Source organism: Pseudopipra pipra, chromosome 5 (genome assembly GCF_036250125.1).
Source record: "Pseudopipra pipra isolate bDixPip1 chromosome 5, bDixPip1.hap1, whole genome shotgun sequence".
Taxonomy (NCBI): Eukaryota; Metazoa; Chordata; class Aves; order Passeriformes; family Pipridae; genus Pseudopipra; species Pseudopipra pipra.
Window position 1 is genome coordinate 42,387,280 of NC_087553.1, and position 27,305 is coordinate 42,414,584.

The window sequence follows — 27,305 nt, forward strand, 5'->3', positions numbered from 1 at the left end:
TTTTATAAAATGCTGGCACTTTAAGGACAAAATTATCTTTCTTCTGTGGTGTGCACTCTCAGGCATAAGTAAAACTTCAGTTTTGACAACCTGACAAAGAATTAAAGGAATGTGACACATGTATTATTTTCAGTTGTTCTTGGAGCTGGGCTTGAATGAGTGTCATCTGAAGGGATGCAGTAGGTAAATATATAACTAGCAGGCCAAAGGGCTTTCCAGTCTCTTGTGTAGCTGTAGCGAGGACAGCAGGAAAATTCATGCTTACGCATTGAACCTGACACTCATGATAAAGCTGTGGCAGTGGTACAAAGCACAGTCTTCCCCACAGACTTCTCCATCTCCAATTTGATTGCCTCAGGGCTATCTTTTAAAGATGCTTTAAAGAATCTTTTAAAGAATGCTGTTTGCTATTTTTTTACTTTTTATTGTACTTGGTCTTTTAGCCAGGCTTGGTCTAAGAGCTGAACGAGTTCATATTTATGTTCAAATGAAGCATTTCACTTACTGGTTCTAACACAATGCATTTTTATGAGCCTTTGCTCGGCCACAACTGAGAATTAATCATTGAATTTCAGTGTTTTCCAACACAATGCATTTTTATGAGCCTTTGCTCAGCCCAACTGGGAATTAATCATTGAATTTCAGTGTTTTTCTCATCCATCTGAATCCAGGTGGGGTTTTCTGTGACCTTTTGTTTACCTTACATTTAGTAGAGGGGTCAATGCCATAACTAAATCAATCTCATGCAGTCTTCTGTATTAAATCAATTGGAGATTAAAGAAAAGATATTATAGGAGACATTCAAGGATCATGGAAATGCTCCTGGCTTCCTACTGATGTGTGTCTGGAAGTTTGCCAAGGATGTCACTTTTGAAGTGAAATTTATGGCCATGCAGAGTTGTATCGCACAGTCCCTCCACCAGCCAGGGTCCACCAGGTCACATTGGCAAGAGGTGATGGAGTGCCACCCAGAAACCAGCAACTGGCCACAGTCTTAGACAGGACACAGCAGCATTAGTGCAATACTGCAATCAAATGAATTTGTAGAGATTTGTAAGAGAAATGGTAAGACTGATATGAGTTAATTACGGATTGAAATATTTGTGTGGAAGTTGCAGATGAAACAGTAGAACAAAGTTTAGAAGGAGAGGTAAGATTAATAGCTCTATGTGTGTGATTTCATTCAAAGGAAGAGGAGGGACAAACTGACCTTAAGATAAGGTGACAAGAAGATGAAGAACAGGACTGGCGTCATAAAATAACCAGATAAATAAAGCAAGAATTATGAGGGCTCAGTTGGCATACTGAGGCAAAAGATCCCAAACAGCATCTGCTTCTAAAGGGCATGAAGGCAAAGCGACATCAGTTCCTCATTGTTAGCCCCAAGGTACATGTCTTTGTGCTGCTGAGTGTATGTGTGTGAACATGTGAATGGGTGAAAATCACTGTGGAGATATAGTAAATCAAAATCACCTTTCCATTCCACAAGACCTCATAGTCAATTAGTGTTATAGTAATTTGCTACAAATTGGCCTTGCTGAGATGCAGGAGGGAAAAGCACAACAGAACACTCAATGATGTAGCAATTCTGCTTTCAGGAGTATCTGTGTCTCGGCCTAGGTCACATGTCAAGGTGTACCAAGTTGGTGGGTGTTATCTCAAGGGTCTGGACACCATACCCCATGGAGTTTGGGACCTGTAATCTGAAATATTTGGAATAAAATGTAGAAGATTTTTGGACAGTATCTGAATTATGTGCTGGCCCACTGAATATTAAGGGTAATGAAAGCATAACTAATGTTGAAACAGGAACAGATGCACCATATCCAATCTTACACAAAAATAGGATCAAAACCATTTTAGACTTCAGAAATAACAAAGACATATTGTCATCAGCCTTTTCAGTAACCTGCAACAGTTCTGTGTCAAATTTAATTCAATCCAGCTGAGACACAAGCCAAATTTTGATTTTGGCTACATATGTTCTAATTTTGCTGAAAGCTGAAATAATTCTGGTCCCATAGCTCCGAATTTTAGTCCCCCCTTATTTTATAATGAAACTGGAAATGTTAGCAAGCAGTCTTTTAAACTACATCAATTGCAGAATAAAAGTTATCAAAAAGGGAAGAATCTGGGGACAAGGAAGAGATGGAGCAGGAAGATTTTGGGCCATATGACTGACTAATAAATCCCTACAAGGGAAGAAGGCTCAGAGGAGCTGGTCAAGGGTGATGTAACCATGAAACTCAATGAATAATGTAGAATGTGACTGATCACAGTTGTTGCCAAGAAGTCAATTTTTTGCAACAGGACTCCTTTGCAAAGGAGAGTAGTCTTTGTTTCAGATAAACAGCTATGAACAGTTGAGTGGCTCAACTGGTAGTGTAAATGTTTCTCACCAAGTTCATTAAAATAGTGTAAATGCCTCCCAGAGTAAAGCCAGAACAGTGTGAGGGAGTGAATATGTGGCTCAGCCTGACACAGAGCATAAAAACTACACAACTAGCAAAAATATTTTTAAGAAAACAAGCTTGAGTTGGCTTCAACACATGTGTTCCTTTCTGGCAACTGGGAATCATAGAATTATAGAATCATAGAATCAGCTGGGTTGAAAGGGACCTCTGAGATCGTCAAGTCCAACCCTTGGTCCACTACCACCATGGTTACTAGACCATGGCACTAAGGGCCACATCCAGTCTCATCTTAAAAACCTCCAGGGATGGAGAATCCACCACTTCCCTGGGCAGCCCATTCCAATGCCTGATTACCCTTTCCGTAAAGAATTTCTTTCCAATATCTAACCTAAACCTCCCCTGGCAGAGCTTAAGACCATGCCCTCTTGTCTTACTGGTAGTTGCCTGGGAGAAGAGACCGAATCCCCCTGGATACAACCTCCTTTCAGGTAGTTGTAGAGCATTCCCAGCGCCATGACAGTAAGTATATTATAGAGGCAGATAATGGGAATCACACAGTTATACTGTTTATTGCAATTCCTATTTATATATTTTGCAAAGTCTAACTTACAGTGGTGTTGTGATTTCAATATGTTATGTATTATTCCGCTAAATCAGAAATCCTGTGTAATATCAGCTATCTTTAAATAAGTATATTTGACATTAAACATTTGACTTTCCGTATGTGCAATATCTAAAAGAACCTGGTTGGGGAGTATTTGACTCTGACAGGTTATTGCTGTCTTCTTTAAGTACTGGGTTGCCCTGGGAATGCTGCTGATCTCTGAGAAAGTGAGAAGAAACAGAGTTAGCTTGCCAAAGCAGCCGTAACTTTGCCGTGAATGCAGTCCTGCACCCTCCTTTTTCTCATTAACCCTTGTGCATGGACCAAGTTTGACAAATCATCCTTGGCTTGCTAATGCATATGATACAATTTTTGAAGGGATTTTTTTTGTCATTGTAATATTTATTTGCAAAATACTACTAATAATAGTAATAATAATAGGAAATATTTAGAGCTTCTTTTTTCAGATTGATGACATTTAATATTTGAGCTCCTGTGAAAACCTGGCACTGTGTATTTGGAGATGCCTTCCTAAATTTTCCTGGCTGCTTTGAAAATTCCCTGAGTACACTAAAGTCAATTCTTCTGTTGAAAGTCTGCTGGATTACAGACAAACCCTTACTCCAAGGTATTTCTTTTAAATTGACAGCAGAGATGGAGTGCTGCATAACTTTGTCTGATAGTAGCCTTAACACAGCTCACTACCTGCAGTTCACTGCAGTATTCCTTAGGTGAAGAGACAGAGCTTTGCACATTTCAAAAAGAGAGAGATTCAAATAATGTTTCCTTCTTCAAAGGCTATAGAAGAGGCCTATATACCTTTCAGACTACATAGCATGTTGGTTTTTACTCTTAGCAAGCACTTCAATAAACATCATTCCCTAAAGTGTTAGGTGTTCTTCAGTTCCTGTGATAAGGAGCGCGACTCCCCTAACCTCTTGGAATATTATAAGGATTTGCCAGTGGAAGGTATAGGGGTTGTTTCCCTCTGGATATGGCTCCTTTATAACCAATTCCCTTTTCAGTGGAGATATATTAGAGAGAAAAGACTATTTTGAATATCGTTTTCCTAAGACCTCTCAGTCCTTCTACCTCTAGTCCAAATTAAGATTCCCAGTTACACTATACCTTTGCAATATCATTAAAGTCACTGTCCTCTTCCCCTTCATTTTTCTCTCTATTTTAAGATGTAAAAATTGGGGTAAAAATTGCTGAATTTAATAAGTTTTTGTATGCATAAATCTAAGGGTGGATTTCCTTAGTTTATTTAAAAGTGAATTTCCTTTAGAAATAGCAATCCAGTAGTCCCAGTTGAACCAGCACTGTTTGAAAAATTACAAACGCCTTAAAAGCAAGTTATAATCCAATACAGAACTCCCCTCTACTCCCTGCTGTAAAGATATTTATAGCTAGAAATAAAAAACGCATACACAAAAAGAAGATATAAATGGCAAATGATAAACAAGCACTCAAGAGCTGAAAGTCAGTAGAAATTTTTAGATGACCCCAAATGATTTCACATTTTTTAAAAGAACACTCTGTCCACTTCACGACTTGACCAAGGTAAGACAAAATAAAGAATGAGGCAAGCGCTTTTATGGCACGCTTTGAAAACTGGGAAAGGAATGTGTGTGAACTTTTAGGGAGTTTTTCTATTAAGAATTAATATCTCTTAGTTAAAATATGTCAGTCATGGGAGGCGGTGGAAATTTATGGCCTAAAGATATCTGCCTGGGAGGGATGCAAGTGGGAAATAATCTGCAAGCCACTTCACTGCTGGTACAGAAAACACTGTAAAACATTGAATTTAGTGACATCTGTGCTCTCACACTGCTTTTGTTAACAAGGATAAATAGATACTTCCTGTGTTGTTTTCAATGTCTAGTGGCAATACGAACCAGGGACCCACCTGTCTAGCAACATCTGTCAAGTTTTCGACACTCTGGGAAGGCTCTGAGGTAGACATTTGTGTACGTGGGAAAACTGCAGTACTTAGTATAAAGCCTTTAGACTTACAAAGGTTTTAATATTTAATACCTAAGTGCTTGATTCAGAGATTCATCCCTTTCTGCAAGAAAGGTAGTGCAGGAGGAAAGAAAAGCTCAATGATCAGGTTGCCTCCTCCTGTATTCTGCAATCAGTGACATGGAAATGGAAAGCCAAAGGAAGGGAAGGAGGGACATTTGTTACCACAGCAGTATCGGCAAAGAGAAGGGCAGCAGTAGAAGGATGCAGCCTTGAAAGGGCACCGATTCCTCCAGTGCCAGGTGTGCCAAATATTGGAGTGAAGTGAGCTTGTATCCACTGAATACAGAACTACCCATGGCACAGGTCAGCATGACAGCAAATGTTACACTGTGCTTGGAAATGTTAAATCTGTATTAAAGGCATGTTACAGAAATCAGTGCAACTTCTTGGTGCTGTACAGCATTGAACTGAGGACTACCTGGTGGACAATGCTGTGCAACACAGGTTACAGCCTGCTACCAGGACTAGAGTGGATAGGGTCAGACCTGCTACTTCTGGAGGATCTCAGTGTCTGGGGATGCACCTGCCAGCCCTAGTCCTAGCATAAGATTTTGTTTCTCCACCAGCTTCTGCCTTCTACTGCCTCCTGTGATGCTGGATCCTGGTGCAGTACCAAAACACTTGAGGCAGGGACTAGGGGTAGCAAGCTGGTTATGTTGTCTTTGGGTTTCCCTCAATAGAACTGGGTCTTCTGTGCAAGGCGTGGATGGCACTCACTAGCAAATGACTCAGGATACAGGTGTTATGGAGCAAGTTACTGGGAACCAGTGAAGACCTGAGAATTACCTGCTCTGTTCACTATTGATGCACTAGTTGTGAGGCAATCAAATGGTTAAGGGCTGGAGATATGTACAGGTGTGAAAAAGTAGAAAAAATCCCACATGTCAGTGCTTTGCAACAGCAGGTTGTGTGGCTGGTGGCTCAGTGCAGAAGCAAGTAAATCTTGCATGGTCCCCAGTTAACAGAAGCAGCCTTTGGGCTATAAGACTATTCTTTTCAGGATCGTTACGTGAGTGAAGAGACTTGAGGGAATCCATCCAAATCAGTGTGAGACTTCAGAGGAATTCATCTACTTTTGAATCGGAAGATCTAAGCAAACCTAAAAGCCCTGCTCTTTTTAGATCACTGTTGTGTTTATTGGTTTTGGTTGGGTTTTTTTTAGCTGAGTTTGTCTTTTATGATAAATATTAAATTAACTCACTCTCCCTAATTTCTTGGGTCATGACTGGTAATAGGAAGAAGATTACAGCAAAAATATGAACTTAGCAAACTCTTACCATGAGCTCTCCCTCTACTCTTCACCCTGGGGACAATTCGCCTCTGACCTGTGAGCACAGTTCTCAGCAGACAGCTAATCTGTTCTATAAACAAACTGATTTTGATTCCCTTGGAAAAAAACCCAACAAATAAATGTAGAAGCTATGAAATCAATGTTCTAATCCCAAGCAGAAGCAAACGGCCAATGTTGGGCATCTGGGTTGGTTTTCTTTTATGCCCTCTTGATGACACCTCTGCAAATCATCAGCTGATTCAAGAAAGACCATGCATCTTTTTTTTTTTTCCCCATGGTGAAGAATGAAGCAGTTAAATTTGCTGTTTAAGAATCCATGAGAGTTACAGGTTAGGACTGCATTTATGTCTATTCTAGTCAGTGGGAATGATAGGAAGAGGCAAGGAAAAGTGTATGAGTGGTACTTTTCACATAATCAAAAGCTATGATTTAGTCCCGCTGACAGTAGAATAATTATTTTATCATTAACTACAGCAATCAAAGTCTCCTGCCTTGAAATCCTCCCTAGCTAGGAGGACTTGTAAATCCTGTTTTGATCTGGGACTTCTCCTCACATCCTGCCACCTGCCCAAATTCTACAAACTGTGATTCAGTGGAACCCTCTATAGGTGAGGTACATCAAATAATCACTAAGTCACTCTTGACACTCCACCAGCCATTTGGCTGTCAAGGCCATAGGCACCACACAGTTTCCAGGAAGGTTCAGAAGTACTGGATGTAAGGTGCATACTCTCAGAACTGTTCTGACTCCCCTCAATAACTACAGTGATTTTCATGACAGTATATATTCTCCTGAACAGTTCTGCAAATCCATCAATTTGGTCTAATATAATCACACTGTTATAATATTGATGTAATATTTGATATAAGATAGAGTCTGCTAAAGTAGATGAGAAGATTTTCTCATATGGGGAACTTTTTTGATGCTTTAGGCCCACTGCTATGCTGTGCTATTGGCAGAGAAGTATAATCCTAAATAAGTTTTTATTTAATTAATAGAAAAGGCTATGGAAAAAAGATTTTGTCATATTTTTCTAATTCTGTTTTGGCAGATATTAACTAAATGTAGAAAAAATACTCCATGGGAGACTGTGAATCACCACACACTCATTATTATCTGTATTGCAACCTAAGAGGTTTAACCTAACACCTCCAAGGCTATAGAGCACCACTTGCCCAGCACTGTGTTTCTCACCCATGAGGGATGTTACAGCTTGCCTTGGAGCACAGACCTGGACTTTCCAGTACAGAGGAATGGTTGGAGAACTCTAGGTCTTCCCTAGAAGTGATGGAATGAGACATTTAATTTGACTGTGAAGAGACTTTGCCCAGAAAACATCTTAATGATTGCTCAGGTTTCAGCACCACTCCAGAAAGTACCAAACTCATGTTGTATGTTTCTGAGAAGTGTGTAACATGAAGAGGGGGGAAACAGATTTCTGCACTGTCCTACCAAGATGCCACTGTCCTGGGTGTTTGGTTCACTTTCTAGGATATCTTGCAAACAAATGAGCTGCTTAGAGACATGTTGTGGAACACAGCTTTTGCATGGCCTCTGCTTAGAGATGACGGAAGTAAATGATAGACACCCATAGGTATGAGCCAGTCTGCAGATTCAGATGCTCATTTTACACAGATGGGTCTGAACACTAAGACAGAGCACATTTGATGGGATGATTTTGAGCATCTGGAGACATGCTGCAAATTTTGAGCTACAAGCTATGACCTGTACAGCCAGCCACAGAGAAAATATCCCTTGTATGGAAAAAACCTTTGGTTCGTAGCACAGAACGTGTATTGATAGAAGCTAGTGACAGGCCAGTCAAATTCAAATTTATGTCATGCCTCTGAAGCTGCAGACTTTTTCGTTTTCTGAACCCTAATCTTTGCCTTAACCCTAATGGCTGCTAGGAGGTGAGGCAGAGGTCACCAGCACCATGGGTGGTCCAGATTAGCAATGTGTGAAAGGCAAAATGTGGCTGCAGGGCCATGCACGCATTGCTATGTCATTTCCAAACCTAGAGTCCCTGAAGCTGTCAACTCTGTGGTTTTCTGAACTCTAACCCAAACCCTAACCCAAACAGCAGCTTGTGGCTGAGGATGAGGTCCCCAGGTTTATGAATGGCCCCAGGTTTATGAAGGTTTAAAAAGTGCAGAAGAAGAAATGTTAGTGGGGTGCTGTGCTTTCTTTGGCATGTATTTTCCAGCCTCAGTGCCCTTGGAGCACTTGGCTTTGTGGTTTTCTGAACTCTAACCCTAATACTAATTGCAGTTTGGGGTTCCAGTTAAAGACCCCAGCACCATGGGTGGCCCAGATTGGAAAGGTGTGGAAGGAGCAATGTCAGTGCAGTGTCATGCTCCCCTCAGCATGCTCTTCCCAGCCCTATTGTCCTTGTAAATTGAGTCTTGAAAGACTTGCTCTATGTTCCTCTCCATTCTCATATTAAAAAGGCTCGTACTTTGTTCTAGTTTAATTCACAGAGTATGAAAATATCTTAGCAAATCAATGCTTTGTCCATTTTGCCCTGCTTTCACTGCCATGAGAATGTACTTACTTCCTGGCAGAAGGTCCTACACTTTCCTTTTTCTTTGGGAAACATGTATCTTCAAGCTGCATGCATCTGGTCAAGATGCAAAACCTTGTTCTCTGAAAAGTGTATTTTTATATTTTCTCTTAAAAATGTCATTGGTTGTAGATTTTAAACAATCTAAAACCATGAACTGTGCTAATCCAGATTCCTAGACTGCTTTTCTGTGATTGTATAGTTACATGTCTCCTTCTGTCTTGTTTTCCCACACTGTGATGAAGTCGGAAAATAGGTTTCCATTCAGAATGTCAATTACATGGTTCTCTGAGCATGGTTTTGCTCAGAGAATCCCAAAGTTAACTGGGAGGGATGCATATTTCTGTGTCCAATATTGTACTTCTTGGTTTTCTTTACAAAATATATGGTTATGTAAAATCACAATAACAAGTTTCTACACCAGGTTTAAGTTTTTAATACAAGGCAGATGGCATTTTTTAAAGAAGCACTGCAAAGATAAGAAAAATCATCACTCTTTTGTTTCCCATCTTCTTAAAAAATACTGAGTTCTTCTTTTTCCATTACATATATAGGATGAAATGTTAGCCATACCAGCCTAATTTATTGTATTTTTTCAAGTAACATCAAAATGCCGGATAGTTTAAAAACATATTTGCAAAGTGGTGTTTCTTGTGAAGTTTGTTATGGGGAAACTTATGTGTCTCGCATGATTTACGAAAGATCACTGGCTTTCACCATTATGCAGACAATTCTGTAAGCAAGACACAAGCCCTAGTTATTAAAAGGCATATGGCCAAACCAGAAAAATGTGGGTATGCTAATTTACAGGTATGAAATAATCCATGTCTACCTCATGTTTGTAATTGTCACCCTGTTCAGGAAGCCAAGGACTTTTTAGATTAAAAAAAAAAAAAAAGTTTAATTTAGGATGTTTTTGGTTTTATCTTATTGCAATTAAGTGAGACCTTAACTCTATAGATCACATCATCCTTTCCATCATATGCAACATGAAAAAAAATTTTGCAACATGATAATGCAATGAATATTCCTCCAACAACACTCTTATACCAGCATTCAAATGAAAATTCCCTCCTTTTCCTTTCAAACCGTAAGTTTCCTTTCCTACATCTTCTAAGAGCAAACATGAAAATACAGTTTTCAGAAATGAGCCTCACATTTTATTCAGCTGTCATGAGACAGGATTTTCACTGTCATCGTAAGAGCTTGAATCTTTATTTAAGAAAGGAAGATTGAGGTGCTTGAAGTCACAAGTGTCCTGAACATCTGGCAAAGAAAATCAGCCATTGGTATCAACAACACACTCCATGTTAAAAATGTAGAGGTAAAGTGGTGCAGCTGGCAGTACTGCAGATCAGTTCCCTGATCTCCCCTGCTAGTTACCTGGGAGGATTGCTTTGTGCCTTGGGACCATACCACAAAGCTCACATGAGCACCCTAATATGCCGTGCAGTGGCTGTGAGAACATTTCCAATCAGCAGAAGACACACTAAAAAAGAGCCCTGCTTGGTTTCCATAACAGATGCAAGACACATTCCTACCAGGCCTGGAAGAGGATTCAAAGCATTGTCAGATGAAGAAAAATTACAATTTAGATTGGTGATTGATGAGATCTCTTTAAATTGCCACAAGCATTAATTTAAGTCCCCTGTGTCTCATATGCTCACAGCTTTCAGCTTTTTATTTCCATACACAGAATTCTAATTTCTATCAGTCTTGTCCTACAAACATCTCAGTTCTTACACCTGAAAAGCCCTTTCTGTGCTGAAATTTCTTTGTTATGCACACTACTTTATTGTTAAATTATTCCTTTTCACCTTCTCCTGCAGTCAACATACATCCCCACCTTTTATTAAGGCTGCATGCACATTTTGGTGTTTGCTGTGTGTGCTTTAAGAATTTACACAACGTTGCAATATTCTACCTATATTCTTCCTATAATTAAGAGATTTGATCCCTTAAATCAGAGCTGAATTGTGAATGATATAGACTCATTTCTGTCAGACTTTAAATGCTCAGATATTTACTAAAACTACAGAAAACTTTCATACAACTACCCCAGTAACAAAAAATAAATAGCCATACAGTAGATGTTTTCAAGTGATGATATATTACTGTGGATATTTTTTATTATATTACAACTTGCATTAATTCCTCATTACTTCCAGTTTTTGTTTTTATAAACAGCTCTTTGCTTTAGAAATGTGCCTCAATCTATATCATAAAGCATTCATTCTTCATACTGTAGTGAGGGATTATCAGTCTTCTGGGTTACATGCAGTAAAAATCATGAGAATTTTACAGACTCTTACATTACATTTCATAGAGAAATGCCATGCACTAAATATTTTGGGGCCAAGCAGACAGAGTTCATAATAACAAATGAACTTTTCATATACACATTTGTGTGTGCGGTGGGGACCATTATGATTCATACTGGTGGTGATCCAAAGCTATGTAATCCTTGGATAGGGACACCCCTGCTACAACTGTTATAGTCTCTCTTGTAGGTAATGATTAACACTGTAAAGTGAAGGTCTGGGAGATAGAAGTGTAAGTCAGCCTTTGGTTACATAGGCAATAAACTCCTAAAGACAAATAGCATTCATTATCATTAAGATACTGTCTACAAAGCATTATGTTAGCTCAAGAAAAAGAATCTGGCACTCTTTTCCTCTTTTTTTTAAACTCACTGTCAAGGGTTTAACTCACTTTGTCTGTTCAACTCACTGTCAAGGAGCCCCCAGAAACAATCATTCAGATTTGAAGACATCTTGAATGAGAAATACCAGCAATTAATTTATTTGTACATTGTTCTAGTCCTTGACTCAGCTGCCTGTTTCTTGCAGGATAGTTCAGTTGGTATGTCAGTACATCCAGACTCCATTGACATGATTCTGGCTCTGCAGAGGGTTTTCTGCATCATTAAGGACAATTTCTTTTTAGCAAAAAATTAAGAGGTTTTATTTTTTTTTTAATTAAAAAATTAAAATTCTCCCAGGCACCTCTGCACCTGTTTTCCCCTTTAGACCTGAGGCCTGAGCATCCTTAGATAACAAGTCCATCACTGGTAAGATGTTCCTCAAACGTGAGTTTGGAACTGAGCTGAGTTTTAGCTGAGTTTAGATAACCTGCCTGTCCACCTTATGGGGTCCATATAAATGAAAACAAATAGACTTTGTTTCCAGACAAAATTGTAGTTTTCTACAGAAAGATGAATCTTGTGGTGAAAGTATTTAGAAACCCAATTTGCCACCAGGAGGTATCTGAAAACTCACACCCCACTCTTCTCTGGTTCTCCTGCAGTCACTGGTGGGAGTGGGGACCCTGAGAGGTGGTGACGGTGATACACGGAGACCCCTGTATCCATCATCATGGATCTCTCTTGAACGCAACCTTTGTGCTGGTGCTGACCCTGCCAAAGTACAGCTACCCAGCTGAGGTCGTCGAGCCGTTCTATTTTAGGGCCAAATAATGCTGGAAAAGCAGAGAGAAGTGGCCCTGAAAGAGCAACCCCTTGAGCCGTGCCAGTATTTTGGACACTCTGAAGAAGAAGGCGGTGTTTGTCTCAGTGTTTAAAAGAAAAACAAACAAACAAACAAAAACCAACCGCAAACCAACCAAAACCGGAGGCGCTATCTCTCCTCCAGAAGTGTCCCTGTTGCCGCCGGGAGGCCCAGCTCGCCATTACACTGGCACCACACCGTGGTCATGTGCTGCTACTGCAAAGCTTTCCTGCTTCTGAGACGTATTTTATCCTCTGGGGTAAAATAATTTTTAAAAAGCGTATGTATGCTACGGGATAAAATAATCCAGGGGTTCCAAAACGCCGGTTGCCACCTGCCCCACCTGTGGCAGGCAGCAGGTAGGTGACATTTCAGGCACGAGACTGGGAGGAGTAGGAAGTGCCATCACCTGCCTTCCCCACAGCCGGCCGAGGAGGCCAGGGAGTCTGAGGGAAGAGAAGCAGCTCCATGGAAAATTAAGTGGTTCCTTCTCTCCCCGGTGGTGGAGCTTGGGCCGGCATTCTCCCAGGAGCAAGGACCTGGGCCTCAGCAGCGGCAGTGGCAGCCATCCCACACCAGAGCAAAACCCAGAGCCAGAATTTTCCAAGAGTGTTATTCAAAAAGCCTCTGGGTAGCTGACTTTCTAAACAAAGATCTTCCCCACAAACTAAGAGAGCTACTCTCCACCCATAGCATTTTCCGATCACAGCTGGAATCACAATGATCCCTAGTTCTTATGCCACATGGCAAATGCTCACCCTCTACCATATTCAGATGTGCGCTGGACCGTGACTTTGGATATCCATACAATAACTTGTATTATCCTCTCCCTGTAGTCTTTATGTCTCTCACAAATAACACATGTAAATAACATACTGATGTCATCCTGCACACTACCCCAAACAAGAAATCTATCCAGCATGAGCTGTTTACGAATTTCCTTTCTGTCTAAGGCTCATCTTTCTCAGATTTCTGTTATTGGCACTCTCTCTACAAGACAGAATTATATATTCCTTAATGTCAAAGCCTGATCTTTTGAGATCGAAGTATTTTCTTATTTCACTAAAATTTATCAACAGTAGTTACTCATTGCTGAAAGCTCTTGACAGTTCAACAAATATCAGTCTATTGCAATTAAACACCAGCTGGCTACTTGGAATTTAGAAAACTGGTAACTGTTTCAGAACACATATTGTAACTAACTGATTCACAGGAGCTTTTCCAGTGACTGATCTTGCCAGGTCCTGCATCAGCCTTTCTCTGAAACTGCAGGTATGTCAAACTGTTTTCTGGTGGAATAGATATTTTACTGATTGATATATGTTCTGAGGTCTTATTTCCTGTAGTTCCCATTTACTCTTGATATTATCCAAATATTGACTTAAATAATGCACTGTAAGTAAGTACAACAGTGGCCCCCAAGTTGGGAAGATCTGATTCGCTAATTAATCTGATATCTCTGCATGAGGAGATGGAAATACAACTAACACAAAAGGACATCTCAGTATATGTTGGTAAATGTGCGAGCATTGCCAGATAACTAATTATTTTATTGATTTATGAAGCTAACAATGTAGAAATAAGTAGGTTTAGAAAGTGGGTTAAACCACACCAAATGAAACTTGCTGCCCCATTTAGCACTCCCTTGCTCAGTCATCGCATAGGAGCAAAACATTAGACATGAACAGGTCCCATCTACTCCAGTGTCCTGTTCTTTGTCAGTAGCAATGGTAGATGACTACGATAAGCAGAAAAGCAGGCAAACATGTGGTGATCTCTTCCCAGTATGATCCCACACTGCTTTCACCAGCCTGTAGCTCATAGGCATCTTCTTGTTATATGGCCTTGTTATAATGACTTAACTTCTTGTTTATTCTTGTTGTCTCTTGCTAATGTGGTCATGTCTACCAATGCACCTGTCTTGTTTCAGCTCCTACCCCTGACAGGCAACACTCCCTATAAACACAGCCTCATAACCAAACAGTAGCAGGAAGCTGACAAGGAGTAAGAAAGATGAGGAAAAGGCTGCGTAACATAACAACGAAAAGCTCTCAAATTGTAATTTTTCAGTCAGACCCCTTGTAACAGGATTTAAATATTAAAGGTCATTACAATTATATTGATAGACAGCTACTCCACCAAAATCCTGCTCCCAAAGGAGTGTTGCGATAAAATACAGGGAAAAATGCACTGATTCATCTTCATGTTCTTGTTCCGCTTCCTAACTGTCCAAATAATTATTATTACCAAAGCAAAACACTAAAACCATTTTGGAGGGGGCTACAGAGAAGAATTATATACAAACTACAATGAGGAGAAAGAAATAGTGGTATTTAGTTAAAGAATTTTAGTTTCCCTGTCCCAGACTACTTACTGAATTGCTTCTTTCCAGTTTGTTTCATATGGATTAGTAATGTTTTATTTCTGTCTCTGTCTAAAATATTTATGTAAACACAAGCAAGATCAGTGATGTTTTAAATTATATTTCTTTGTTAATCTCTAAACTGCTTTATTTGTCCATGACACACACTGAGATAAGGCTCAGAGATGATATGTGAGATGTTACACCTAAGTCCAGTAAAAAAATCAGCTGAAATAGCAGTTCTTTTCTCTGTGGGTGGTATTCCTCTTCAATCGTTTTTTTTAAAAAATCATGAAACAATAATATCCAATCACAGAAAGTATTGCTCTCACATTGTAATTTTGGCAGGGTCCTGACATAGTGAGGACCCCATGCTTAAGTAATGGAAGGCACATATCTGACTTTACAAAAGGAAAAGACAGACTTTCCCTACCATTTCTTGATAACTATGTGGTCCTGATTTAATAACATTTGGAATTAAATTACTTGGTGGTTTTGTTTGTAAATTCCCCTTTCTTCTTTACACAGACAATCCTTAGGCCAAAAAATGTTTTGCTGCTTAAGGAAGAACAAATGGAATCTAAGATTGTGGTCTGGAATAATTGTGTCAATCAGCAGGGAATAGACTTCTTCCACTCTTCCCTCTTGAGTTTGCCCTTAAAAGCTGCTTATAGTTCTAACCACTTAAGTAGAAGAAACATGCAAGTACCCTGAAAGTAATGGAAAGAGCAACAGGGATTAAGGGGCTTCAGGGATTAATTTACAAATAACTATTTTTAAAGCATTACTCTTCATAGACATGATTTTATCCTGTGTGGAAGTGCTCTTCATAACCACCACCACTGTAGTCAGACAGGGAAAGCCACTCCTCTTGCTATTGTCTGTAAGCTATAGCTGATTCTCTCATTATTTTTCATCTCTTTTATTTCTTTTTTACTTTGCTATATCTCTGAAGTGTATAATATTTGTAGGCCATAAACTTCTAAGTGACTGACAGATTGCTGGAGCTCCAAGGCAAAGTACACATATGAAAATGTGCCTGGCTATCTCAGGAACTCCTGGCACAGAGCTATATTTGACTGTGATTCAACCTCTCCACAAAGCAGTGCAAATTTTATAATTTCAAATATTTTAAATAAGACCAGGCAGTGCTTGTGGGAAGGTACTTCAGCTGTTTACATTTGTGTAGTATCCTTCACAGCCTGGTCTCCGAGTGCTGAACCAATAACTACAAAATAAAGTTATCAACACTTACCGTTTAGGGAATCAGTATTTCTTTAGTTTCCTTTTAAGTGCCAAGATACAGACTGAACAGTGAATTTCATAACTTAATTCACAAAACAGGTTTGCCACATGCCCCTGTCTCCAACTGACCTGAGTTAATAACTGAGGCAAAACAAACACAGCATCCTGCTGCTTCAGACCTTAATGCACTGCCCTCAGGAACATAACCAAAGAGCAGGTTAGTGGAGACGGCTCTCCAGCCCTGACTCAGGACTCTGAATGTGAATGAAGCAGACTGTAATTTTGGCTGTAATTTGTAATTGTGAAATCAGTATGTAATCTGACGGCAAACCAATGAAAAATCAACAGGACTAATAGTACAAGTCTGGTACTGTTGTATTTTCACTGAAGATGCATCTTAGACACAGTGCAAGCAGAAATATGATACATAAGCATTACAGCTATATGTAACAAACTCCAAAAAGTTCTTTTTAGGGTTACACCTCTTTTCTTGAGAAATTAGCTCAGCACCGGGCAGTAGAAAAAAGGACTTTTTAGAAATGGACTTATGTGTCAAAACTCTGAGAGTCATAACCAAAAAACCCCAAACATTTTGTACTTGGTGATATAGGCAGTAAAACATGGTTGAACTACAGGAGAAGGGACCACATGGTGTAATTTTTTTTTTTTTTTGACTGATATAATGAATCTACTGTTTGACTTTAACTGGTATCATTTCAGGAGCAGTTCGTATAGACTGTGCATCCTAGATCAGATGACTCAAACAAGTAAGTAACCCACACCCTAAAAACACATTTTGTTGACTACATAAAAATCCTAAGGAAAAAAACTTACAGGAGTCTGTGTTGTAGGTTTCTACAACTTTTGTAAGATCATCACCCTATGTCCACAAGGAAATTATGGTTCTGCTCCTTTCTGCCCCCTGACACGCCCCTTCAGGAATTGGGTCTGGGAGCATTTGTGACCCCTTCTTCCTCATCTTCATCTTCTTCAAAGCACGTACAGTCCTTGGAGTTCCTCCAGAGTTCTGGGCTTGAAGGTCGCTGTGTCTGTGTGATATCTTCTGGTCCAGGCCTTAGGATGTTTTTCTACAATTCTACCTTGAAAAGAAGACTAAACACACTAACAGAATTTTAGAGGGATTGATATGAAATGGGGTAGTAGGGTTGGGTATGTGTAAACATTATGCTACAGGGTAAGGGACATAATACAGCTACATTAAAATCTAAATTTATTACAAAACTACTACTGAAATCTATAAAAGTTAAAAAATCAAAAAAAAAGCTCTGAGGCATCAATACCTTATGAGCCATGACCATAAACAAAAATGATAACTTCTGATTCTTTGGGCTAAGGGGCCATAGATGGCAGATGAATGGTGGTCCCATTGGGCTGTTTTTGAGCAGAGCATGGAAATGGTAGACGAGGGCTGAACTGCTCTTTGCCTGCTCTTGATGAGGCAAATGCAGCTTTCACTCAAAATACTCACAGCTAACTAAATCCTATAATGATATCAGGCCTTATTTTTAATGTATTTTAATCCAAGCAGGTTAAAATGCCTCCAGCCTCCCACCAGGCTTCTCCTGTGCCTGCAGCCAGGAGTCTGCAGGATGCAGGGGTGACAAAGCACAGCACTGAGCTCCCTGGGATTTAGTTTTGCATCTTTGGTCACCAGAGGTCAGAATAAGCCAGTCTTCGTAAGTCCTGCTCATGATGCAATACTCACATCTTCCAGTCCTGATTTTCCATATTTTTTTGTCAAATGTTCCAGTAATGTATAGTAAACCTAATCTGTCCATAGGTAAACAGTTTAAAATTGCTGAGGGAACTGCTTGCTTTGCATTAGCAGAGCATGCAGAACTGTTTAATAAACACTAAGCCAGGCACCCCAGCTTCTTGTGTTCCCCTTATCATTCTAGTTACAGGGAATGGGAAAGTGACTGATAATTTACTCACATAATCAAAAAACATATTACTCATCCCATGTAAAATAATAAGTGATTCTCTACCACCAAAAGGAGGTGACATGTTTTTGAAGATGGAGTGTCTTGGATCAAAAAAACTGCAGTTCCTGAATGTATTTTTACATTTTAGTGGCATATTTAAACAAAGGTGGAAGATCTTAATTTAGCCATTAGAGGTCAGTAAATCCCAGGTTATTCATCGGTTTTTTTAACTCAATTTTTGAAAAAAGAATTAGAAACAAGGTAAGAATACTTACAGCATTTCTGTACATTTGGGGTGATATAGAGTTGAAATAGAGCCTTGGAATACAAATGTTAAGAGTAAAATCATAGTTTTCAGCTGAATATGAGGACAGATGAAAGATAGTCCTCATCCTTCAGAATTTGTTGGTGTTCCCTTTATAAATCTTATCTCAATAACTTAAACAAAGATTTAAACAAGTGACTGTCCAATACAAGATGTAGAATCAATCCAGGGAGCAGAGGGCTGGATATAGACAACACTCTTCTCATACATGGATGTGTAACCCCTAACTATGCTGCTCTGTCACATTCTTGTATGCTGCTGCTCTCTCAGGCCAGAGATTTGTCCTTCCTGCTGTGCAGCAGCCCAGCTGCAGTGAGAATGGTGCAAGGAAATAATGACTTCCACACACATACTGAGGGACAGGAAAGTTACACTATTCTTCTAATACTGCTGCCACTAACAGGAAATTGTCTTAATCTAAATAAGGTAATGGCTCATGACTTAATAATTCCAATCAATGCAACTTAAATAATTTATCTGTTGACCAGCTAAAACTAAGTTTATTTTCTAATCCCCCATCAGAGAAAAACTTGGGTTCATTTCTCTTCTGAACCTGCTCCTTCCAATGTTTTTTTGCTAGCTAATTTCCTATTAGCCTATCTGAAGCTAACTTGATGTATGCTACCTTTGATGATTCCCCACATTTGCTAAACAGCTCTTCATATTTTAATGATCCTGGGTGCCCAGGTGCCAACCTGCACCTTGGAGGCATCTCCCTGCTCCATGCAAGCACATCCCTTTGGACCATACATCTTGCTGTGACAGTCTGCCATGTTACCTTGATGCCTAACTCCCCAGGTATTTGAAATAGTGGGATTGAGAGCACCAGTTTGATGGAGCACATCCTCTGATGCGTGCCCTCACTCTCATTATAGGCACGTGACAGGAGAGAAGACAGACATAGGTCTCTTAGTCAGTTACAGGAGGACTACTAGGCTGCCCATGTGATGTCCCTGTCAAAAAGACAAAAGTCAACCTGAATGCAATATTCTTGGTGAAAAAGTGTTTATAACATGGTATAAGGCCAAGGTGAAACTTCCTCTGGAGTTGCCTGTGGTCCTGTGTTGAACAGTCAGATGTCCAGGTGAAGTAGAACACTGAAATGATGAATAGATATAGACAGAGTGATAGCGATGTTTGAAAGAAAAACAAAGATGTTAAAAGAGCACAGCTTGTCTAGACCAGCAAAATAAAGTCTGGGAATAGTTATGAGGGTTGACTACAAATACCTTGAGGGGTGAGTGCTGAGGAAGGAGACGAGTTATTCAGGATGAAGAATATACTTGACACAGAAACAGATGGGTATAGATTGCCCGTAAATAAAATTTAGGCCAGAACTCAGGAAAAAGTTTCCAGATCTCTGAAATGCCTCTATTTCTCTTGGGCAACAAATGATTAATTTAAATTTACATCTTTGATAATTAAAAAAATGACAAAACATAATTGCCCATGACAGGAGTGGACTGGAACTGGTGATCCAGCAGGCTGGTAGATTCCTTTGCTAGCCAGACCCTTTAAAAATGCTTTACAAATAGGTCTTCAAATAACAGCTCCATGGGGTCCAGTTCTGCCATGGGAATCCCTCACAGTGATGAAATTAAAGCTTCTAGCCACTGACTGACAAGTGATTGCCAAGGCCTGCAAGCAAGACAGTACACTTGCAGATCATGTGACATTTATGTCAGCAAGGAACACTGATCTTGGATGGGTGAAGAACCTCCTTTATTTATGACTCTTGGATATTTGTGTTGATACCTGTGGTCCTGGGATGAAGGAAGAGAAAAAAGAATGTCTTCTCTAAACTCCAAAACCATGTAAGCACAGAGAAAGGTTTCTGCCAAGCCTGTGCTCGGCACAGAGAGGAAAGGCATTGAGGATATGTTCAGCATGTGCTCAGAAGCTTCTTCTTTTATTATGAAGAAGTAAAACCAAAGCAATAAAGCAAAAGGAACTGAATCCTCTGGATGGGGATTTGAACTCAGGCTGGTGAGTCAGCCTTGTGGCATCCAGAAATAGTCTTCTGATTCAAAATAAAATGTGTGTCAGCAATGGGTTCTTCCTTCTGCCATCCCATTGCATCAGTGAATATGGCAGTGGTGGGACAAGGAAAGACTCTACCATCACCCCCAGGGAAGCAAATAGAAAGGTAGGGGCTTCCACAATCCTGCAATAGCAGGTTCTGCAAAGATTAGAGGATGAGGTTGTTGATGTTGCAGGATCACTGAACAGCCTCTGTCCCTCAAGGACAACATGCTAACAGATGTATGTTCTTCAAGAGTAGAAGTTGAACTTCATGCTTTTCTGTCCAGGTTCAGGAACAGTCCGATTTATGCATGTCTTATGTGTTCAATAACTTTCTTTAATTTCAGTGACTTGGTTTTTTTTGCAAATAATGTATCATTCTGTGTTAATAGAGAGGAATGCTGCAAGACTGGCAAAATAATAAACAGCTTAGTGTATGTGACATTTTAATAATTCTCCTCCTTAAGTATTGTGGCCCTTATCATCATTGTAACTCAGTGATAAATTATTTGATCTTTCATTTTCTCTAATCAAAAGCTGTAGAACTAAATCATTTTACTTAATGGGAACAGCAAAGTCACTTGAATAATATAGATTCAGAACTCAAGTCAGATGTGTCTTTTGAGCAATGTGCTGTCTGGGTTAAACTGTGGATAAAAAACAGGAAGAGCAGAGACTAGGGTGAAAAACCCAACAAAATAACCAGAGAAGGAAAAATTTCATGTTTCAGTTTAGAAGGTAGCACATCACATTAAAAGGCCAGAAGATAAACAGATCATCAGCTCTGTTTTCATCACTTAGAGTAGTTATTTTAAGAAACTTCATCAACTAACTAGGAAGTTGCTATGTGGCTAATAAGGAAGACTGGATCACGACACAAACAGCCTCAGGAAAAACCCCATGATATAAACTGAAAACTACAGCTAAAAGCTGCTATTTAAACATTTTTTATTGATGTAAGAGCTATCATGTGTTCTCCATGTGGCAGTACTCACCATGAAAGTCACACTGGAAACAATGCATATTGATCTTAGCCTATGTAAGAGAGACATTGTAGATGCAGAATAATGATTTGGTCCCTGCACTGTATACTGAGGCTGTGTGTGTGAGCACAATGCAAACCACTTCTGACATCTCTCTGCAAACTGCCCACTCCTTGTCCCAGTGCTGCGACATGAGATGGGGGTCCTGGGGGTCCTGCAGGAAGAAACTTTCTGCTGGGGGTGTGCAGCAGATGTGATTCTCCGGGCACTACTTGTGTCCAGATCTCACTGTGCTGGGGCATAAGAAGTCACACAGTACAGTGTAAAGCAGTGTGAGCAGACCACAGCAGCAAGAGCTGAAAGCTACTATCCATACCAAGCTTCCTATTGATTTGAAAGCAATTATTTGTCTGAGTAAGCCCTGCTCATCTGAGAAAGGGATTACAAAGTCGTGTCCAGAGGCTTATGAAAGCTCCTATCGGTTCCAGACGTGTATTGTGAGGCCTGTGCTCTATTTTCATGTGGTTCTTACAATCCTGAGTCTTTAACCAAGTCTTTTGTGTCCTCCTGTTTTGGAGTTATTCTGTGTGGCCATAGAATTTATTCCTTGGTGTCTTTTAGAAAGATTTGCAATGTGACTAATTTTGACAAGCTTTCTACGTGGTCCTGAAGTACATAGTCCTGCTAAGGGTCTTTGCTACTAGCCAGCCCTTCATATGGTTTTACAAATCTAGCTTGGACTTGTGAGGGGCTGATGAGAGGACAGGCCTGTGTTCAACTTGGCTGCAGTTCCCTAAAGATGAACCAGCCATTTTCCAGAGTGCTAGAAGAGGATCATGAGGTGAAAGGACTCCCCATTTTTGGACTCTGTGGCCAGTACCATGTACTAGGACTAGGTAGAGGTGAAGGAGATGGCATAAGCCTGGATAAACTGAGAGAGGTTTGGCTGAAGAGACAGCCCAAGGACTGGCTGTAACCACTTGTCAAACCAGCAGCTTTGTCAGACACATCCAAGTTGCATCCTGCTCAGATCTGGGCACATTTTAATCTGACTGTGCTGTATCCGGAATGCAATCAGGGAACAGTTTGTCCATCCCTTATACTCTACAGAGTGGAAAGGGCAACAAGAAATAATGCATATTTAAGCTAGGAGGTCAAGTCTTGAGAAGCAATTTCCAGCAAATGATTCCTAAGTGTCTACAGCTGTAGAGAGGCTGAGCGACTCAGTGGACTAAGATTATACAGGCAAAAATTTAATTCTATTCAGCTTCTGGTTTAGTACATAACTTTTGGTCAGCCATTTACTCTTTCTCATTCTCCCTTTGTGTAATGGTACAGTGGTAGGACCCAGTTCAGGGCATACTCTGATAGTCTCTGAAACTGTAAAGGTCATATAAGTGCTGAATATCACTTTTCTCGTGTCATATGTACCTTAGAGACTTGAATGATGGTATTGATAAACCCTTAGTAAAAGGAGTGTTACAGGTATTAACACATCTGTAAGTGCAGGTAAATCTTCTCTTTTGTGTGTATTTTGTCCTCAAGTGGATCACCAAAAACAATCTTTTGCTTCACACATATTAAATAATCTATCCTGAATCTTAAGAATTTGTGTCTATCTGGAAACAAATCCTCTGCAAGAGCTTGCAGATGGCATGAGTTAAGCATGATCTGATTTGCTTTCTCTACATATCTTTTTGGGGGTACAGGTCCATGTGCTGAAATCCTGAAACCTCATTCTTGTGTTGTTTTTCCTTTCATTCATATACTTGGTGTGTTGGGTGCCATTAATGCTTAAAGCACTGTGAGTACGTTCAGTCAGTAATGAAAGTCTTCACCGTTTTCCCAGCTACTGTTCACCACCTAACTAGTACTGGAATATGAAGAATGCATATGCTTGAGCTTTGCCATTTGTTTTTAGAATACATTAGTTCTCACACAACATGATGGAAAATTTTGTAGGATCAGTATCTTGGGTGATACACAGAAAGACAGGGGTCATGTGGCCCTCCAGCACCTTTTTTCCAGCTGCTAAAATGGAGATGCTGATTTTTATCTCCATAAGACAGATCATGAAAGAAGACAGAAGAAATGGCCTTGACAGTAGCAGAATAGCAGAGAAATAATAACAAAATCACTTAGAAGTTATCTGCAATCTGGATGCATTTGAAATGTCCATAATAAATTCATTTCGTTAGAATGCATGGGTTTTTGCTAAGGATGAATTGAGTGGAGATAAGGTGTTTGTGGCTAATGCAAGGACAATGCTAGCTATTCTCACAAATTGCAGTCCAACCACTGCAGATCATAAAAAAAGCAATTAATTTGTAATCATAAAGTTCTTGTACAGTATTTGAAATGCTGGGAAAAAAAGAATGCAATTCCTAACATTAAGTGAAAATGAAGTATGTGATATAATCTTTCCATCTAGACAGGTACCTAGAGTGGTCTTCTAGTGAGACCATCTCAAAGCAAAACCAGCTCTGTTAGATAACTGCTGACAGACATGTGACTCTCTGTTCATAAAAATATCCATAAATAAAAATTCTCCACCCTTCCATTGTAAACTTAGATTCATTTTCCTCAAAGAGAAATTTAGAAGTCTGGACTAAATTTCACTGGAATACTAACTTTTGTCAGAAGTTTCATAGCAGTGATGGGTGCTCTCTCAGTCTGCTCTCTGGAAGAAACTGCCTACATCTAAGAAGCTGTCCTACCTCATAAACCCAAGTGTGGTCCCTCCTTGGACTGGATAGTCTCTTGATCAAAGTAATTAATTTTATAAATTCCACCAATGCGATGCGATTTTTCCTGCTGTGGTGGTGATTTTGCAGCCACTGTCATGTGCCACTGGCCCCATAAGTCCCCTGAGAGGCAACTGATAGACCAGACTCAGTGTTCTTTTATGGAAGTGGCAGTCTGTGCCCAGTCTCTGTGGTGAGGAGGAGCTGCTGCAGTGGACCTGGCCCTCACTGGCAGAGGGGAGCTCATATATGGGGTTGCGGAAAGCCTTACTCACAGACCATGCTTTTGTTTTCTGAAGTAACAGCTCTCAATAGCCCTTTTTTTATGTTTTTGCTTTTAGGATGTTGAAAATCTCATCCAGGAGGCCTAAAGAAGTCCACTTCTTTAGGTATGACTGACCAAAGGCCAAAATTTCTGAGCCCTTATGCCCATCATGCTTATTTATGAGGCTCTTGTATCTAAAATCTGGCCCACATATTGCAAGTACTCATCATCCATTTAATCCCTTGATTTATTTTTTTTTTCTAGACACTCAGGCAAAAGGCATTTACTTCTCTCTTATTCTTCCACTTAGGTTCATATAGAGATGGAAAAAATGATGCTTTTTCTCCTGACATGGAAGTGTTACAGCTGACTCACAAATGTTCCTGCTCCTCCAGGACTGTGGCTGCTCTGTCCCATTCTGACTTGAAAAAGTTTTGGGAATGACCCTTGCTTATATCTTTAAGTACCATAATATGTTAACTTTAAAATACTTGCCTTTGTGTCATGTCCCCCCTACATTTATTTAGATCTTTCCCTTTCTCACTCCCACAATTTTTCTATCATGAAAGACTTTCAAACACTTTCAAGCAACTTTCAAAATACCAGCCTTTATTACAACTATTTATTCTGTTGATATTGCTTTTCTCTTATTTTATTTTTCCTTTTTGACCTCATAGAATCACAGCATATGCTAAGTTGGAAGGAACCCATTAGGATCATCAAGTCCAACTCTTGGCCCTGCACAGTGTACCCCAAGAACCACACCATGTGCCTGAGACCATTGCCCGAATGCTTCTTGAACTCTGTCAGGATTTGTGCTGTGACCATTTCCCTAGGGAGTCTGTTTCAGTGCTCAACAACCCTCTGGGTGAAAAATTTTTTCCTGATATCCAACTCAGCTTTATGTCATTTCCTCGAGTCCTGTTACTGGTCATGAGAGTGAAGAGATAGTACTTGCCCCTCAGCTTCTCTTTGTGAGGATGTTGAAGACCACAATCAATTCTTCCCTCAGTCTTCTCCAGGCTGAACGAAACAAGTGACAGCCATTCTTCATAAGGATTCCCCTCAAGGCCTTCACCATCTTCATTGCCCTCTTCTGGACACTCTCCAATAGCTTGATATCTTTTTTATATTGTGGCACCCAAAGCTGCACTCAGGACTCAAGGTGAGGCCATACCAGTGCAGAGCAGAGCAGGACAATCATCCCCCTCAACTGGCTGGAGATGCTTTGCCTGATGCCCTCCAGCACACTGTTGGCCCTCCTGGCTGACAGGGCACTGCTGACTCGTATTCAACCTGCCATCAAACAGGACCCCCAGGTCCCTTTCCATGGCACTGCTTTCCAGCATCTCATCCCCCAGCCTGTACAAACATCCAGAGTTGTCCCATCCAAGGTTCAGAATCTGGTACTTCTCCTTGTTGAACTTCATATGGTTGCTAATTTCCAAGTCCTCTAATTTGTTGAGATCTATCTGCAGGGCCTCTCTGCCCTTGAAGGAGTCAACAGCTCCACCCAATTTAGTGTCCTCGGCAAACTTACTTAGTATTCCTTCAAGTATTGTGTTCAAGCAGTTTATGAAGATTTTTAAGAGAACTGGGCTGAGGATGGAGTCCTAGTGACTGGATACCAGCCTGATGTTTCCCTATTCAATATAATTTTTTGTGTCTTATCCGTGAGCCAGTTGCTCGCCCATCGCATAATATGGTTATCCAGCTGTGTGCCGAACATTTTGTCAAGAACGATACTGTGAGAGACAGTATTGAAAGCTTTGCTGAAGTCCAAAAAATTTTATCTACTAACTTTCCTAGATCAACTAGGTGGTTTATCCTTGTAGAAGGAAATCAGGTTTGATGAGCAGGGCTTTCCCCTCATGGAGCTGTGCTGGCTGTGACCACTGTCTCTCAGATGGCCCCGGACTTACTGCACTGTTAAACATGGGGAAGCGGCCAGAGATTGCCTTCCTTGGGTCTCCATCTGCTTCCCTCCTATTCCTCATTGTCCTCTTTCTTCGAAGCCTTTACACTCCTTTCTGCCTCCTTTACAATATTTTACCTCTACTCAGTTGATACGTCTTTGCTTTGATCTGTCTCAGTCCCCACACTTCTCTTTTCCCCCTGCTCCTCTCCCTTAGCACTTTCTTTCTCCCACAGGCACCTGGAGAAATTCTCCCACTGCCGGTACTTTTAATTCCTTTGGCCACCCCAGTGCTGCTGAATTTACTCAAGGCCTGGGAAGACAGTGACAGTAGTTATGTCCCCAGTGAAGAGACTGCAAAAAGCCCCAGTGTCCCAGGTCTGCTCAGTGGGGATCCCACTGGCTTCTGTTTATTGTTGTTGGCCTTTGGCCAGGCCAGACCAGCCAGTGGGCTCACTGGCAGTGCTTGTTCTGGTTGCTCCAGCTGAATTGAAGGAACCCCCTGAGGAAAGCCTGGGGACTGGGGTAGCAGTGTGCCCGTGTGTCTGTGTGCGCACATATGTCCACCACTCCCCAGAGGCAGCCCCGGCTCCTTTCGCAGGCTCCTGCATCCTTTTCACTGCTAAATTGCCATTTTCCTGCTACCCTGAAGCGGCCCCTGGCTCCCACACATCTGGCTGGAACTTGCTGAAATCTCCAGCATTCCTCCATGTTTCCTCACCAGTTCGTGGGGAAGAATAGCACATAGTGAATGGCCCATTCACACCCTGGTAGACTCACAAACCACACAGAAAACACGGAGGTCTCCTCTGCAGAGGCAGCTTAAGCAGGAGCACCCTCGTCAGCAGGAGACTTAAGGCAACACTGCTCCCACTCAGGATTGAGCAGGCATCACTGAGCATGGGTTGGCACAGCAGGCTGTGCCACAGCAGCCCCGTGCTGTGACAAGGCCATCGTCCCGCTTCCTGCAGAACTTGCGGCAAATTAACAGGCAGCAATGGCCTCTCAAAGGAGGCTTGCCCTCCTTCTTCAGCTCCAAGGGAGGAGCTGGATCGTTTCCAAAGGCAATGTTATGTGTACTCATCTGGAGG

General features: G+C 40.7%; 1 long non-coding RNA gene across 1 annotated transcript; it reads left to right on the forward strand.

The window, feature by feature from the left end:
* Window positions 1–13,540: 13,540 nt before the first annotated feature.
* Window positions 13,541–24,525, forward strand: LOC135415289 (uncharacterized). The gene is made up of 3 exons (XR_010431055.1): window positions 13,541–13,679; window positions 16,735–16,781; window positions 24,376–24,525. It is a non-coding gene; the product is annotated as an uncharacterized LOC135415289 (long non-coding RNA).
* The last annotated feature ends 2,780 nt before the right edge of the window (window positions 24,526–27,305 follow it).